Source organism: Podarcis bocagei (assembly GCF_964188305.1).
Source record: "Podarcis bocagei genome assembly, chromosome: 10".
NCBI lineage: Eukaryota > Metazoa > Chordata > Lepidosauria > Squamata > Lacertidae > Podarcis > Podarcis bocagei.
Window position 1 is genome coordinate 15852598 of NC_138135.1, and position 13984 is coordinate 15866581.

Genomic DNA, 13984 nt, shown 5'->3' on the forward strand with positions numbered 1-13984 from the left:
AGACCCTTGGGTATATAGTTTTTTAAAGTATTTCTGGAAACACTTTCTAATTTCTCCCGGTTTCTGAATGTTTTTCCCTTCAACTTCTAGGTTGGTAACGTAGTTTAATTTTTGTCTCTTTTTCAACTGCCAAGCCAACAGTTTCCCACATTTATTCGCTGATTCAAAAGATCTTTGTTTCATTTGTTTAATTTTCCATTCCACTTCTTGGTTAATCAATTTCGTATATTGTGACTGGTGGAATTTAATTTCTCTTAAAATCTCCTTTGATTTTGGATTCAGTCTTAATTTTTTCTCTCCATCTCTTATCCTCTCTAATATCTTGTCTTTTTTCCCATTCCAGAATTTTTTCTTAATCGTATTCTGTTGTATCAGAAACCCTCTCATAACAGCTTTGCTTGCGTCCCAGACTATTCTTTTTTCCACCGAGGTGTTCAAGTTGATTTCAAAATAGTCCTTTAAAGCTTTTTGGGCCTTCTTTACAATCTCTTGATCTCTTAACAGGTTGTCATTCATTTTCCATCTAAAGGAATCGGCAGTAGTAAATCTCATTTCCATTTTCAAGGCGTTGTGGTCGGAGCAGGTCTTTGGGCAGATTTCCACTCTTATAGTCTTAGGTGCCAGCCCTCTCGTTGTCCAAATTTGGTCGATTCTTGTCCAGGACAGGTGAGCCTCAGAGAAGAAAGTTCCTTCTTTACCTAAGGGGTTTCTCGTCCTCCATAAGTCAATCAAGTCCATATTGTCAGTTAGTTCGAAAAAAGTTTTTGGTAGTCTTCCGTCCTTGGTCAGATTCTGATTCTGTGACTTATCCATATAAGTAGAGACCACCCCATTCATGTCTCCCATCATAATGATGTTAGAATAGTCCAGATAGTCCAGCAGTGTCTCATGTAGCTTCTTGTAAAATTCTGATTTCCCCTCATTAGGTGCGTAGATTCCTAATATCAAAACTTTTTCCCCTTGGGTTTGTATTTCAATTGCCAGGATTCTTCCTTGTTCATCTTTAAACAAGAATTTTGGTAGTAAGTTCTCTTTTGCATAGATCACCACGCCTCTCTTTTTGACTCTGTCTGATGAGATAAATTCTTGGCCTAGTCTTTTGTTTATTAACACTTTCCTGTGAAGCCTAGTCACGTGAGTTTCTTGCAAACAGATTATATCCAAATGTTCTTTTTTCAGAATATGAAAAATCCTTTTGCGTTTTTCCGGGGAATTTGCGCCATTAATGTTCCAACTGTACAGCTGCAGAGACATCCTGTATCAATCTGTTGTTGCTCTTTATGGGGTGTCTTCTTTTTTATCCGAACCCGGAGGTGCTGGTTCTTTCCCAGATTCTGGTGGGGGCCAAGGAACTGCTGTACCCTTCTGCAGGTCTTCTCCGTGGTCGTGTAGGAACTTCTGGCTGTCCTCTTTCGTTCTAATTTTGACCTTCTTTTCTTTGTAGTTGAATGATAGACCTTGCGGGAACTCCCACCTATAAGGTATCCTGTTACTTCTCAAAAGTCCAGCTAGATCAGTGTAGTTAGCTCTGAGATCTAACAATTGTTTAGGAATATCCTTGTAGATTTGCGCTCTTCTGTCCTGGATCTCGAGTGCTTTGTTAAAGTGTAGGTCAAGTAGTTTGTCTCTCTCTTGTTTGGTCCTTAGGATGATCAAGCAGTCTCTGGGTCTGTCCTTCCTGGCAACTCTTCCCAGTCTAAATGCAGTTGTAATTTTGAAGTCTGTGTCTTCCTTTATACCCCAAAATTTAGAGAATTCTGTTGTCAAAAAGCCAGTCAGATCTTCTTTCTCGATCTCAGGGATAGAGCGTAATCTTAAATTATTTTCCCGATTTTTCAGTTCCACCATAGACAGATAGGCCTGTTGGTCGCTAATATGTTTATGTAGTGGCCTTACCTCTCCTTTCAATTCGTCCACTTTCTGAACAGCTTGATCAGCTTTTTCGTTTGCAGCCTCGGCCAATTTCCGAATCTCAGATGTAGCGTCCTTTAAATTCCCAATTTCTTGTGAATGCTGAGCCACTTGTTCCGATAGTTTGGTAATTGAGGATGTGGCTAAGTCGATTTTAGCTGTTTGGTCATCAACCTTCTTATTTAAAATTGCAAATTGTTGTAGCATTTCATCTAGAAGGGTATTAGATCCCCCTGCTGCCATATCCTCAGTTGTTGGTTGTTCAGGTTCCTTTAATAGTGCTGTTGTTGAGGGTGCAACTCCCTGTAGAACGGCAGGGACAGAAGATCTACGAGACTGAGAAATCAGGGTTGTTTGTACAAGTTGGCCTTTCCCTGCTTTCGATTTTGCAGATCTTGTTTTCGGAGGGCCACTCATTCCACACCTGTCTTTGGATTCAAGGTCAGACTGTCAAATGTTCCATGGGAAAGACAGGCCTCAGAGTAGATAACCAAACAACAGAAAGTCAAAACAAAGTTAGTTCCCAGGAATTTGTAAATCCCAAGCTCCACTAGAGGGAGTGTTGTTAAAGTTCAGAAAGAAAGAAGGAAAGTTTTGGTCGCCATTAAAGTTCCTACGCAGAATAAAATAAGAATAGTCCTTAAAGCTTTTTTCCACTTGCAGAGCCCTTTCAATGTTGCCACAGTAATCCCATCTGAAGGAGCAAGATACAGTTACTAAGTTGTTTCTTCCAATAATGCCTCTATGTATCCGTTTCAACTTTATAAATTGTATCCGCAAAGAACCCTTTTTTCCCCTGTCAGCCCGGGGCTGGGTTTTAAAGTTTTTAAAGTCAACAAAAGGAGAAGGTCCCCAGGTTAAAACTGCACAATAACATAAAAAAAAGGTTTGCCTTTCCTTTCAGTTGCCAGCTCTGCCAGTCGCACGATGCTTCCCGTTTTAAAATCCCTTTCTAATGCTTCCAGCTTGTCGTTTCCTTTGCCTTTGATCTCTAAGCGCTACCGGGAGACGGACTTCCTTTTTCTCGTCTCCCGCTTTCAGCCAATTTTACAATTTGTAATTCCAGATTTAAAGTGTTTCTTACTCACGAGTAAGTAGTTTGGAGTCCAATGCTTAAGGAAGAAAGGTCGGCGCTCATCAGCAGCAGCCGCGCGGCTTCGCTCCCGCAGAAAGAGCGATGTACTCTCAGCACCGCTTCCCCTCCGCGCTTCCGGAGCCCCTTACGGGGTCCCTTCGTCGTTTTGGGGGTCGCTCCAGGTGCCCGCCGAGTCCCACAGCCACGAGCTCACTCTGCTCGTGGTTTTTCTTAATGGGTCGTCGCTGTGCCGCAGCGAACGACCCTTTTCTGCGGAGCTCCTCTTCACAGCGCAAAGAGGACCGCCATTGCTTGTTTCGCGCCGCCTCCGGAAGTGATATACGCCTCCTGATATACGCCTCCTGTTTTTGTGCAATTTGGTCTAATGTATGCATTTTCGCAAAGCCTTTTCCCCTAAAATAATGCATTATTGTATTTTGTTTTCACTGATGCATTTTGTGCAGACTTTACCAGAGTATATGCCTTTTTGTACACCTTACTTGGCTGGAGAACTGCCTTGCAAAATTTGAGGAAGTACGAATTTTGCAGGATGGCAATATTCTGTTTCTCTTACTGTTTTGGAAAGTTGGGCAGCTTGGCTTTTAAATGCAAACTAAAATTCTTTTCCCCCCCATTCTTAGTTTTTAAGGCACAAGACAGTCTGATCCTAACATGCAGGACAAACAAATGCCTCCACTTCCATACACAAAAGTTGCTGCCACAGTCAAACCTCAGTTGTCAAACGTAATCCATTCTGGAAGCCAGTTCGAATTCTGAAACGTTCAGCAACCGAGGCGCAGCTTCCGATTGGTTGAAGGAACTTCCTGCACCCAAGTGGAAGTCACGTCGAATGTTTGGCTTCCCAAAAAAAGTTTGAAAACCGGAGCATTTACTTCCAGGTTTTCAGTGTTCGGGAGCTGAAACGTTCCAAAATAGAGCTGTTCGGGAACCAAGGTTTGACTGTGTGGCGATCGCACAGGGTCCCCAGATGTTTCACTGTCTATTGATCCCTGTGCCACCACTTCATTTCTCGCTGCCACCTCCCAGGCCCTACCTGGTACAATACTAGGTTCAGTCAGGGTTAAACTGGAACATAAACTTCTGTTTATTTATTGCAGTTTAACAAGCGTGTGGTTTCATAAACGGTATTGGTCAATTACAATCATGGGGTGCCTATCCAGACCTGTAACTTCCGCTACCTGCTCTCACTCACTAAACCACCTCTCAGATATTTACTTGTCTTCCTAGCCCCTAACTGTTCCTGACTCAGCTTATTTCGCTAGACTAACTCAACCTACCCACAGACTCTATCCCAATTCACTCCCACTCCAACCAACTCCCAACGAACTCCTCCCTTCACCCCTCCCAGAGCTGGTTTTATAGTCCCTCTGACTCCACCCCCTGGGTTCTGATTGGGTAACTTGTTTAACTATTTCACCTCCAGCACTCTCATATGTTAATGTCACAGACTGTACCTTGCCTGAGGACAGCATGGGAACTTAGTGGCTGCAGCATAAACCATGCAGGACACACAGCTCTGCCTTTCATCTCGTCTCCGCCATCAGCCTATGGCATTCTGTTGCCTGGGGCAGCCAGCCCACCTTATCTAATGGTAGGGCCAGCCCTATCAATTTGCAAGGCCAGTTCTAGTCATGCCTTTTTGAAAAATAACAGGGCTGGGCCAAAGCCAGTGGTGGTGGTGAGAAACATTTAATGGAAAAACATTGGTGCCTGTGAAATGTGTAGCCCCACTTCAGAGCTATTGGGGGTTAGTTCCATGGGACTCGCTACAATATGAATCAAATGAAAACGGTGATGATAACAGCAGCTAGGATAGCTCGGTCAGTAGAGCAGGAGATTTTTAATCTCAGGGCCATGGATCCGAGCCCCACATTGGGGAAAAGATTCCTGCATTGCAGGGGGTTGGAATAGGTGACCCCCCCATAGGGGGTCCAGACTATGGGGAGCCTCTAAAAATCAATAATCACAATCTGGATTATAATTTGGTTTTTTTATTTTAGTTTTTTGTTTTAATTGATTATGATTGGATATGTTGATTGGGTGTTTTTATTGGAAAATCAATAAAAATGATTTTTTAAAAAACAACGGAATAGATGACCCCAATTCCCCATTCCAGTTCTATGTTTCTCTGATTCTAACAAGTGCAAAAACACTATACAGTGGTACCTCTGGTTGTGAACGGGATCCGTTCCGGAGGCCCATTCGCAACATGAGCAGAACGCAACCCGTGTCTGCATGTGCGCAGGTCGTGATTCGCCGCTTCTGCGCATGCGCATGACATCATTTTGCGTGTCTGCGCACGCGCAAGCAGTGAAACCCAGAAGTAACCCTTTGCGGTACTTCCAGGTCGCTGCGTGATGCAACCTGAAAATGCTCAACCTGAAGCAAACGTAACATGAGGTATGACAGTTTTATAATTAAAATATGATGAGAAGAAGGAGAAGAGAAATATTTCTTACCCAGGGCAGATTACAGCATGTTAAAACACAACGCAATTAAAATAAGCAACCACCATCACCGCCAAACAATAATTCCATATATCACGTTACAAGGAGGGCACCCAAGATCCCTCATTGTTTTTGAGTTCTACCTGCAGAAATCTTTACATTATCAGGGCCCCTTTAAAAATAAAAGGATAGTAAATAAACAAACAGCTTCCAAGGACCAAGAGAATACATCAGTGTGTGGTGGCAGGCAAGGCAAAGCATGCTATGTATGTGCTCTGCCTCTCACCACCATCATTATTTGCCCAGGAATCGGTGAAAAACCTTTTACAACTGGGGCGGAGAAACCTGTGGCCCTCTGAATGTCATTGGACTCCATCTCCCATCACCCTTGACCATCGGCCATGCCGGCTGCGGCTGATGGGAGCTGTAGTCCAACAATACTATCTGGAGGGTCACAGGTTCCTCACTATACATTGGGCAAAGCTGAAATGGTCCAGGACTTGAGTTATCACCAAAGTTAATCTATGGCAAAATGTTGATGTAAAATGTGAGGTTCTTCCTCACAAAGAACACATTAGAGAAGCAAAATGGGGTGGGGGATGTTGGGGTTTTCTGCACACCCCCAAGCTAGGTAAAATTGCATCAGCCCAGCTCTTCTGTCATTAAATTCAGTGGCATCCCTTTGAATATAAACAGCAGCAGCAGGAACAGGCCCCGGCTTACTTAGATTGTGTTAATTATAATCAGTGTTTTACTTTTTACGTCTTTGATTGTTAAGTTGGCAAAGTGCTGTGGAGATCCCTTTGGGGATGCGAGGCTCTATAGGAACGCAAGCTATTATTATTAAATAAAAATCACCTGGAGTTTAAATTATACAATAGCCACCTGATTACACTTAGCACTCCAGCTGTAATAAAAAAATAATTGCATGCAATATAAATTAAAGATGTGTTTACCCAAGTTCAGCAAAGTTCAGGTGCTCTGAAATAATCACAGAGGTGTCGGGAGAGAGTTGTGATACCTTCATCAGTCAGGCTGTCTCGGTATAAAGGGAGTTTAGAGCGGAGGCGCCTGAAAGGAGCAGAGGCCAACCGCCAGGTGAACGTTAGCAGAACCAAGTCAAACATAGAATAATAGAACCACAAATTGTGGAGTCGGAAAGGATCCTGGGGGTCATCTAGTCCAATCCCACTGCAATGCAGGAATCTCAACTAAAGCAATAATTGCAAATCAGAGCAAAGGCAACACCATATCAGGGGTTAAATGATGGCACAAAGGGTTCCAATGGAGACAGGAAGCAAGGATTGATGGAATGGTAGCTGTTATGTACTGAAGTTCTCACCCTGGGCCAGCAGGGGGAATACTGTAGATAGTTTTCACTCAGGTTCACATATGCAAATAAGGAATTGAAAGTGACGTTCAGTGATTGGATAGTTACAGAAAGTTGTTACTGTTGCCTTGTAGTTGAGCTCTATATAAGCAGGTTGAACCCTTCAGCCCAGTTATGTTCTGGGCCTGTGAATAAACAAGAGTTGTTTGAAGAATCACTGTGTCGTCTGATATGTTCACCCACAACCTAACAGTAGGGCTCATGGTAGAGAACTTAACATAAATAAGAACATAGTGGCTAAAAGACTGAGCTGTGAATCAGGAAGCCCCTGGTTCAAATACTGCCTCTGCCATGAACTCATTGGGCAAAGCATTCAGTTCGGTACCTCCATATGCAATATGGAGGTGGCTAATACTGGCTTAGCTTACTGCAAAGGTGGAGAGCACTCCCTCCAGATACTTAAAAGTAAGAGACAGATGTCATTATTATAGACAATCTAGGCTAAGAAAAGTGGCTATTAAGAAGCAGAAATCCAGACCCATTTTTTGCAGGGGGGGGGGAGGTGGCCTTCTACTTAAAAGACAGTCTTCACTGTGCAAACATTTTTACATAACTGAAGTATCATTTGAATTTCAGGCAATAATGTGTTATGCTTTAAGCCTTGTTGTGGGGATCATCATAGCTTGTTTTTATTTTATTTTGTGCTACAGAATTAACAGTATTAAATATATTCTTAGAACACAATTTTTTTAAAAAATAAATAAAATAAAATAAAATAAAATATGGACTGCCAAGGAGGGATGTTTGAGGAATTTGTTATTTGTCCATTCCAATCCGAGCAGGCCAGAGCTGTACCTCCCAGAATAATTTGTGGATCGGTACATAGCTATTGTTGGATTTCACACTTCTCCAAACACTGTGACAGTTATTCACTCAAAAAGCCCCAGGAGAGCTCTTTTAAAAGTGTGTATTTGGAGAAAATGTATGTTTTAAAACATGTATTTATCAGCATTTGTGTGTTTGTGTGTAATATATGGAGGGAGGGAGGGAGGGAGGGAGGGAGGGAGAGAGAGAGAGAGAGAGAGAGAGAGAGAGAGAGAGAGAGAGAGAGAGAGTTTAATGAGGAAACAAGATGAAACAGACTTACGGGTGAAAATATGGAAAAGAGACACAAATGAGAACTAGTGATCCATCCAGTTCTACTGCCAAGCCTGCAAATTACAAACATTTATGCAAATGTACTTAATTTACACAATGTATTCCAGAAGCGCAGTTCCTTGGACCCAGCCCCCATGGTTATGACAATAGCTATTCTAGTAACCCCGCACCCACCCAAATAGCTGCAATCTGACGCCATAGTAGCTGTGCTTTGCTCTGTGTTGGCTTGAGGACATCAATGTACTGAACCGTCCTGCAATTAAAATGTATGGGATTCTCTCCAGGTGCGTCAACAGAAGCCCTCTGTGTGCGTATGAACCACCATGATCTGCAAATACTAGGTGAGTTCTGGAAACCTGTCAGGTGTATGGACTGCATGAAGGCAATTGCAAGGCAGATATGGAAACTGTGCACAAATGCCCACATCTGTACCTGTGTACAGTGGTACCTCGGGTTAAGTACTTAATTCGTTCCAGAGGTCCGTACTTAACCTGAAACTGTTCTTAACCTGAAGCACCACTTTAGCTAATGGGGCCTCCTGCTGCTGCTGCACCCCCGGAGCACGATTTCTGTTCTCATCCTGAAGCAAAGTTCTTAACCTGAAGCACTATTTCTGGGTTAGTGGAGTCTGTAACCTGAAGCGTATGTAACCTGAAGCGTATGTAACCCGAGGTACCACTGTATCTCTCTGTATTTGGTGCTTTTTTCCCCTAGACAAAAAGGTCCCAGAATTCACCTCCCTCACAACACCCACCCCAGAGGTTCTCATCAGGCTTGGGGGGGGGTCTCCTCGCCAGCCAGAGACTTGTTGATGCTGCTCAGCTGAGGTGTGGGGAGCCTTCCTCCCCATATCTGAGCAGCTTAACAAGCCCCCCACCCCCTCGCCTCTCCAGCTCATGTGAGCTGGAGCAGCACTGGGACTTGCTCAGCTGAGGTGTGGCTTTGCCTGGGAGATTGAAGAGCCTCAACAAAGCCCTGGCTCAAGATGATACCCTCCCTCTCCAGAGCCTGTAGAGCAGTGGTGGCCAAACTTGGTCCTCCAGCTGTTTTGGGACTACAGTTCCCATCACCCCTGACCACTGGTCCTGTTAGCTAGGGATGATGGGAGTTGTAGTCCAAAAACAGCTGGAGGACCAAGTTTGGCCACCACTGCCGTAGAGGATGTCCTCTTCCAGCTCTGGGGAAGGTCTCCTCATGAGCCGGAGGCACAGTAGGACTTTCCAGAGGCTCGTCAGGTCTCTCCCCCCACTTTGGGGGCCCAGCTGAGAGGTACCAGAACATTGTTCCAGCTGGGGGGAAAGCCCCTATATCTATATTAGAAATAGCAATGAGGTGCTTGGAAAAGACTAGCCCTAGAGTTAGCTGCACATCCCTTTAGAACGTGTCAGTGGAAGTGCACTGGGTAGTCTCTGTCAGTCAAGCTATAACATATCCTGACACCCCTTTTAGCAGAGAGCAGCTTGAAGGCTAAGTCAGGATGATGTCTTCAGCAGTGGGCGAGATCCGGGGTGGGGAGAGATGGAGGGAGCTGGCAAGGGGCTATGAGTGGAGCGGTATTAGTTCCATATTGTTGTTCCACTCGAAGGACACAGTGTGTCATAACAAATTACCATTAATTTGCACCAGCAGTACTGTTAGATTAAGACGGGCAAGCAATGATGACAAATAGAACTTGCGAGTTCGCCTAACGAGAGGGCAAGGCTGCATCGCCGGAGCCGCTTCTCTCAATTAGTGGACAAGGCTTTTAATGCCTCCGCGCCCAACCAAAGCAATTTTGATTACTCAGAGCTAAGCCTTTGCTTAGAAGAATCCAGAAGCTGAAATGCATCTCCCGCTCCCCCCGCCCCGAACTCCACAGCTACTCCCCCCGCATCCCTTTTAAGCATAATTTATTTACGGAGCACTAATATAGAGAGAACCTGTATGGTTGCAAAAGAGCAGGATACTGGGTTCTCCGGCCCCCTGGTCTTGAACCGCTGGGTCCCATGACCCACAAGGGGGGCATAACTTGCCCCCCCCCCGAAAGATGAATCATGCGAACAGCACTGCAACCATCTTTCAGGAAGAGGTGAAAAACGAGAGACGGGAGGAGGGAGAAAGAAAGATCACAGATCTACAAACTTATTGGTAGGAACATAAAATGTACAAGGAGGAGCTAGAGGTAGATCTTGGGTCTAGAAGGGTTAAGGGTAGTAGAGCTTTATCCCAACCTGGCAAAATCCAGGCATTTTAAACTGCAACTCCCATCATTCCCAGTCAGCATGGATCAGGGATTATGGGTTTCTGGGTTCTCAGAAGGATAAAATTGATGCCTCATTCCAGCAGCACTGGAGCTCAACCAAGGCCCCACCATCATGGTTAGGCCGAAGCCACAGCCAGGATCCAGTGAACCAGAGATTCTTGAGGAGTGATGGAGGAATCGGTCAATTTCTTGCTTTATTTAAATATCCTGGCTCAGTATCAACAGGCTTATAAAACACATATTTTACTTTCTTATGAAGGTCCTCCCACAATTGCCCTACGACCAGTTTTTAAATGAAGGCCTTTTGAAATTTCCTGCTTTGTAATAACCAAAAGCTATTTGAACATACAGAATTATGGACTAATCACTGCTCGGCCAATTTTGCCGAGTTTTCACAGGCGGCGGCAGAAGGGCGAGAGAATGCAATTTAGCTACAACTTCAAAGTCGCGTTCTTCGTTATCATTGGAGCTGAGGCTCCTTTGTGTTCTTCCATCCCAATTTGACTTTTCAAGTGAATGGGAACTAGTTGTTTACATTTGCTCATGCCATGTCATCTGGCAACGGAGTTCTGGATAATAAATTGGTCAGCGGCGGAATGGTTGTGTCGGAACGTGCATAAGCATTTTCAGTGGTGGCTGGTCTCCATTGTGACAGGTTGGGCAGAAGGCAGGGAGGCCAATAGGAGGCAGAGGCAGAGCCAACGATAGGTGAAACCAGAGCCAATAGCAGGTGGAGCCACCCCCAGATTGGCTGTAAGGAAGAAGGCAGATAGATTGGTGGGGCAGAACCCTCATTGCCCTTGCGGACCAGTTCCCATTGTCTTTTCTCATGATCTCACAGGCCATGAATGATCCCCAAACCACGCTTTCCCAGAAACACAGTTTCCCACCTTTGTGTATGTTACAGTGATTTCAGTGGGAATGTTAAATATTCCTTCTCCTCAAGCAGGACCTGAGCACAACAGAGCTCTCCCTGCTTTTGATTCCCAGCAACCAGCGCGGGTGGTGCTGTGGGTTAAACCACAGAGCCTAGGACTTGCTGATCAGAAGGTCAGCGGTTCAAATCCCCGTGACGGGGTGAGCTCCCGTTGCTCGGTCCCTGCTCCTGCCAACCTAGCAGTTCAAAAGCACGTCAAAGTGCAAGTAGATAAATAGGTACCGCTCTGGCAGGAAGGTAAACGGTGTTTCCGTGTGCTGCTCCGGTTCGCCAGAAGTGGCTTAGTCATGCTGGCCACATGACCTGGAAGCTGTACGCTGGCTCCCTCGACCAATAAAGCAAAATGAGCGCTGCAACCCCAGAGTCATCCGCGACTGGACCTAATGGTCAGGGGTCCCTTTACCTTTAACCAGCATTCATGCCAAATCGCCTCCAACAGTGAAGAGAGAACATTGCTATTGTGGCTAGTAGCCACTGACCCCTTATTTCTCTAAATCACTTTTCAAGCCATCTATGATGGCAGCCATCACTGCCTCTTATCAAACCCTCCACGTGTCCCTATTTTCCAGGGACAGTCCCAGATTTACAGAAGACGTCCCAGTTTCTGATTTAATCCTGGAATGTCTCACTTTTCTGTTGGACTTCCCTATTTTCATCAGAGAAATGTTGGAGGGAGTTATGCAACCCCCAAACCAAGGAGGTTAAATAACTATGCCACCCTTAGAAGACATTTGAAGGCAGCCCTGTATAGGGAAGTTTTTTAATGTTTAAAGTTTTATTATTTTTTTATATATGTTGGAAGCTGCCCAGAGTGGCTGGGGCAACCCAGTCAGATGGGCGGGATCAATAAATTATTATTATTATTATTATTATTATTATTATTATTATTATTATTATTAAATAGGACATCCTTATTTTCAATGGAGAATGTTGGAGGACAGGTCTTATGGGAGCGAATTCCATTTGATGTGTGAAGATTAACTTTCTTTTATCTGTCTCGAATCTTCCATGAATTCTAGTGTTATGAGATACTGAGTATATACAATTCTTGTTGTCTGTCTATATTCATTTACAAATATTGTTCAACAAGAGTCCTAATATACATTTTTAATTCATTTTGATATTATTATCCAATAAATTTCTTGTGTTTTCCCGTTAGAAGGTTTATTTTAGTTCTACTGGTTTCCCTATTTCACATTGTCTTCTCAATATATAACATAAATTATCCCCATTCCTTTTTATATGTTTCGTCACCCTGAGATGTTTACAGACATCTTATGCTTGTTTACAGACATTTTATGGAAACAAAATTGAAGAAGGACAATTATATATAAAATGGACAAAGACAATGCGAAAAGTTAAAGACGACATAAAAAAGCCGGAAGAAGGAAGGAGGGAAGTCAGCTCAGGAGAGCAGGAACAAATGTGAAACAAGATGTATGTGTATGTATAGTATGTAACTAAAAATTCAATAAAGATCAGAGAGAGAGAGAGAGAGAGAGAGAGAGACTGAGTAAAGCTTTTTTTCCGTCCACTTCGTCCGTGTTGTGTATGCTTTTATAAACTTCTATCATGTTGCCATTTGTTTGCTTTTTCTCCAAAGTAAAAAGTCCCAAATGCTGCGACCTTTCCTCAAACAGGAGTGTGATGGCCTGGGATTCAGACTCGGATGCTGAACCTGAGGGATCCCAGCCTACACAGGATTCCCCGCCTCCGGAACCAGCTGAGCCGGGGCTGGGGCCTGAGCCTGAAGGGTCCTCACCTGTGCTGGATCCTCAGGTGCAGGCACCAGCTGAGTCTGCTCTGGCTCCTGAGGGGATGGAGGACCCATTGGCTGCAGGTGCTCCACTCTCAGCCCCGTCAGGGGAAGAGGAGGTTGCCTCTGGGTCCGGTAACCCTCCAGCCTCTCCTGAGCTGCAGAGGCTCAGGGCAGAGAGGTGGAGGGAACTAAGTTCCCGCAGGAGGAGTGCTCACCTCCAGGCCAGGAGAGGCGAGTCACCTGTGGACCGGGGCCACCCTATGTCTCAGGGCAGATAAAAGCCAGTCAGCCCCAGTCCCAGGTTGCGGGAGCAATGTTGTTGGTAGCCTGTTCCTGCCTGCTCCCTGTCCTGCTCTTCTGCCAGAGTTCCTGACCCCACCCGACTCCCCACCTTGGACCCAGCTATAGCTTTGATGGACAGCCTCCATAGTGCACCATCGACCTCGGACTGGACTCGGACCTTGCCTCTCGGTTAGCTCCTGGGAGTCTCTTCAGCCCCTTGATCATTTCCACTGGCCTTTTTGAAGGAAGAATGAACACACATTTGGGTTGGAGAATCCTATCAGGTGTGTCAGCTGACCAGGGAGGTAGTGGGCCAGGAATGTCATGTGCAACGTGTGAGCTCCATCTTGTTCACCTCTTGATAGGAAGACCACACACCCCAATGACCACCCTGCTTCAACTAAAAAGTTGGGCTCTTAAGTTGCTCTACTCTCAAAAGGAGGGTGCCACATGGCGGTCTCACCTGCACGCCCCACAGCTGGCATAAATGCCACAGATAGCAAGCTCTCCCACAACGCTAAGGAGGGCAGCGAGACGCCACCTAACAAATGCAACTTTAACAACAGTAAAACAACCTAATAGCTCAGCGTGCCAGGGGGTTAATGTGGCGGACCATTTAACGCTGAGCTAAATAGCCCTGGTTTGCTTCTCAATGCCAAGTGTCGAACTGAGGATTGCAATTGCAGGAGCGGTTCCTAATTCATTAGTTAAAGGGGGTCATTGCTAGTGGGGTGGGGGAGAAGCAGGGAAAGAGGGAAGAACTGGAGGGGGCGGAAATAGCAGGGGAAACTCGGAGAGACTCAAAGTCAGGACAAGGTTGGG

General features: G+C 45.0%; 1 protein-coding gene across 4 annotated transcripts in view; it reads right to left on the bottom strand.

Moving 5' to 3' along the window:
• SOX5 (SRY-box transcription factor 5) overlaps window positions 1-13984 on the bottom strand; it is a 783587-nt gene that overhangs the window by 590562 nt on the left and 179041 nt on the right. Inside the window, exon 1 of one of the 4 annotated variants that reach the window (XM_081209975.1) lies at window positions 10534-10736. The exons of the other annotated variants lie outside the window; for them this stretch is intronic. The gene's annotated coding sequence lies outside the window, so the exon portion shown is untranslated. Of the gene's footprint in view, window positions 1-10533; window positions 10737-13984 lie in introns of those variants that run through there. 4 annotated transcript variants of the gene reach the window in all.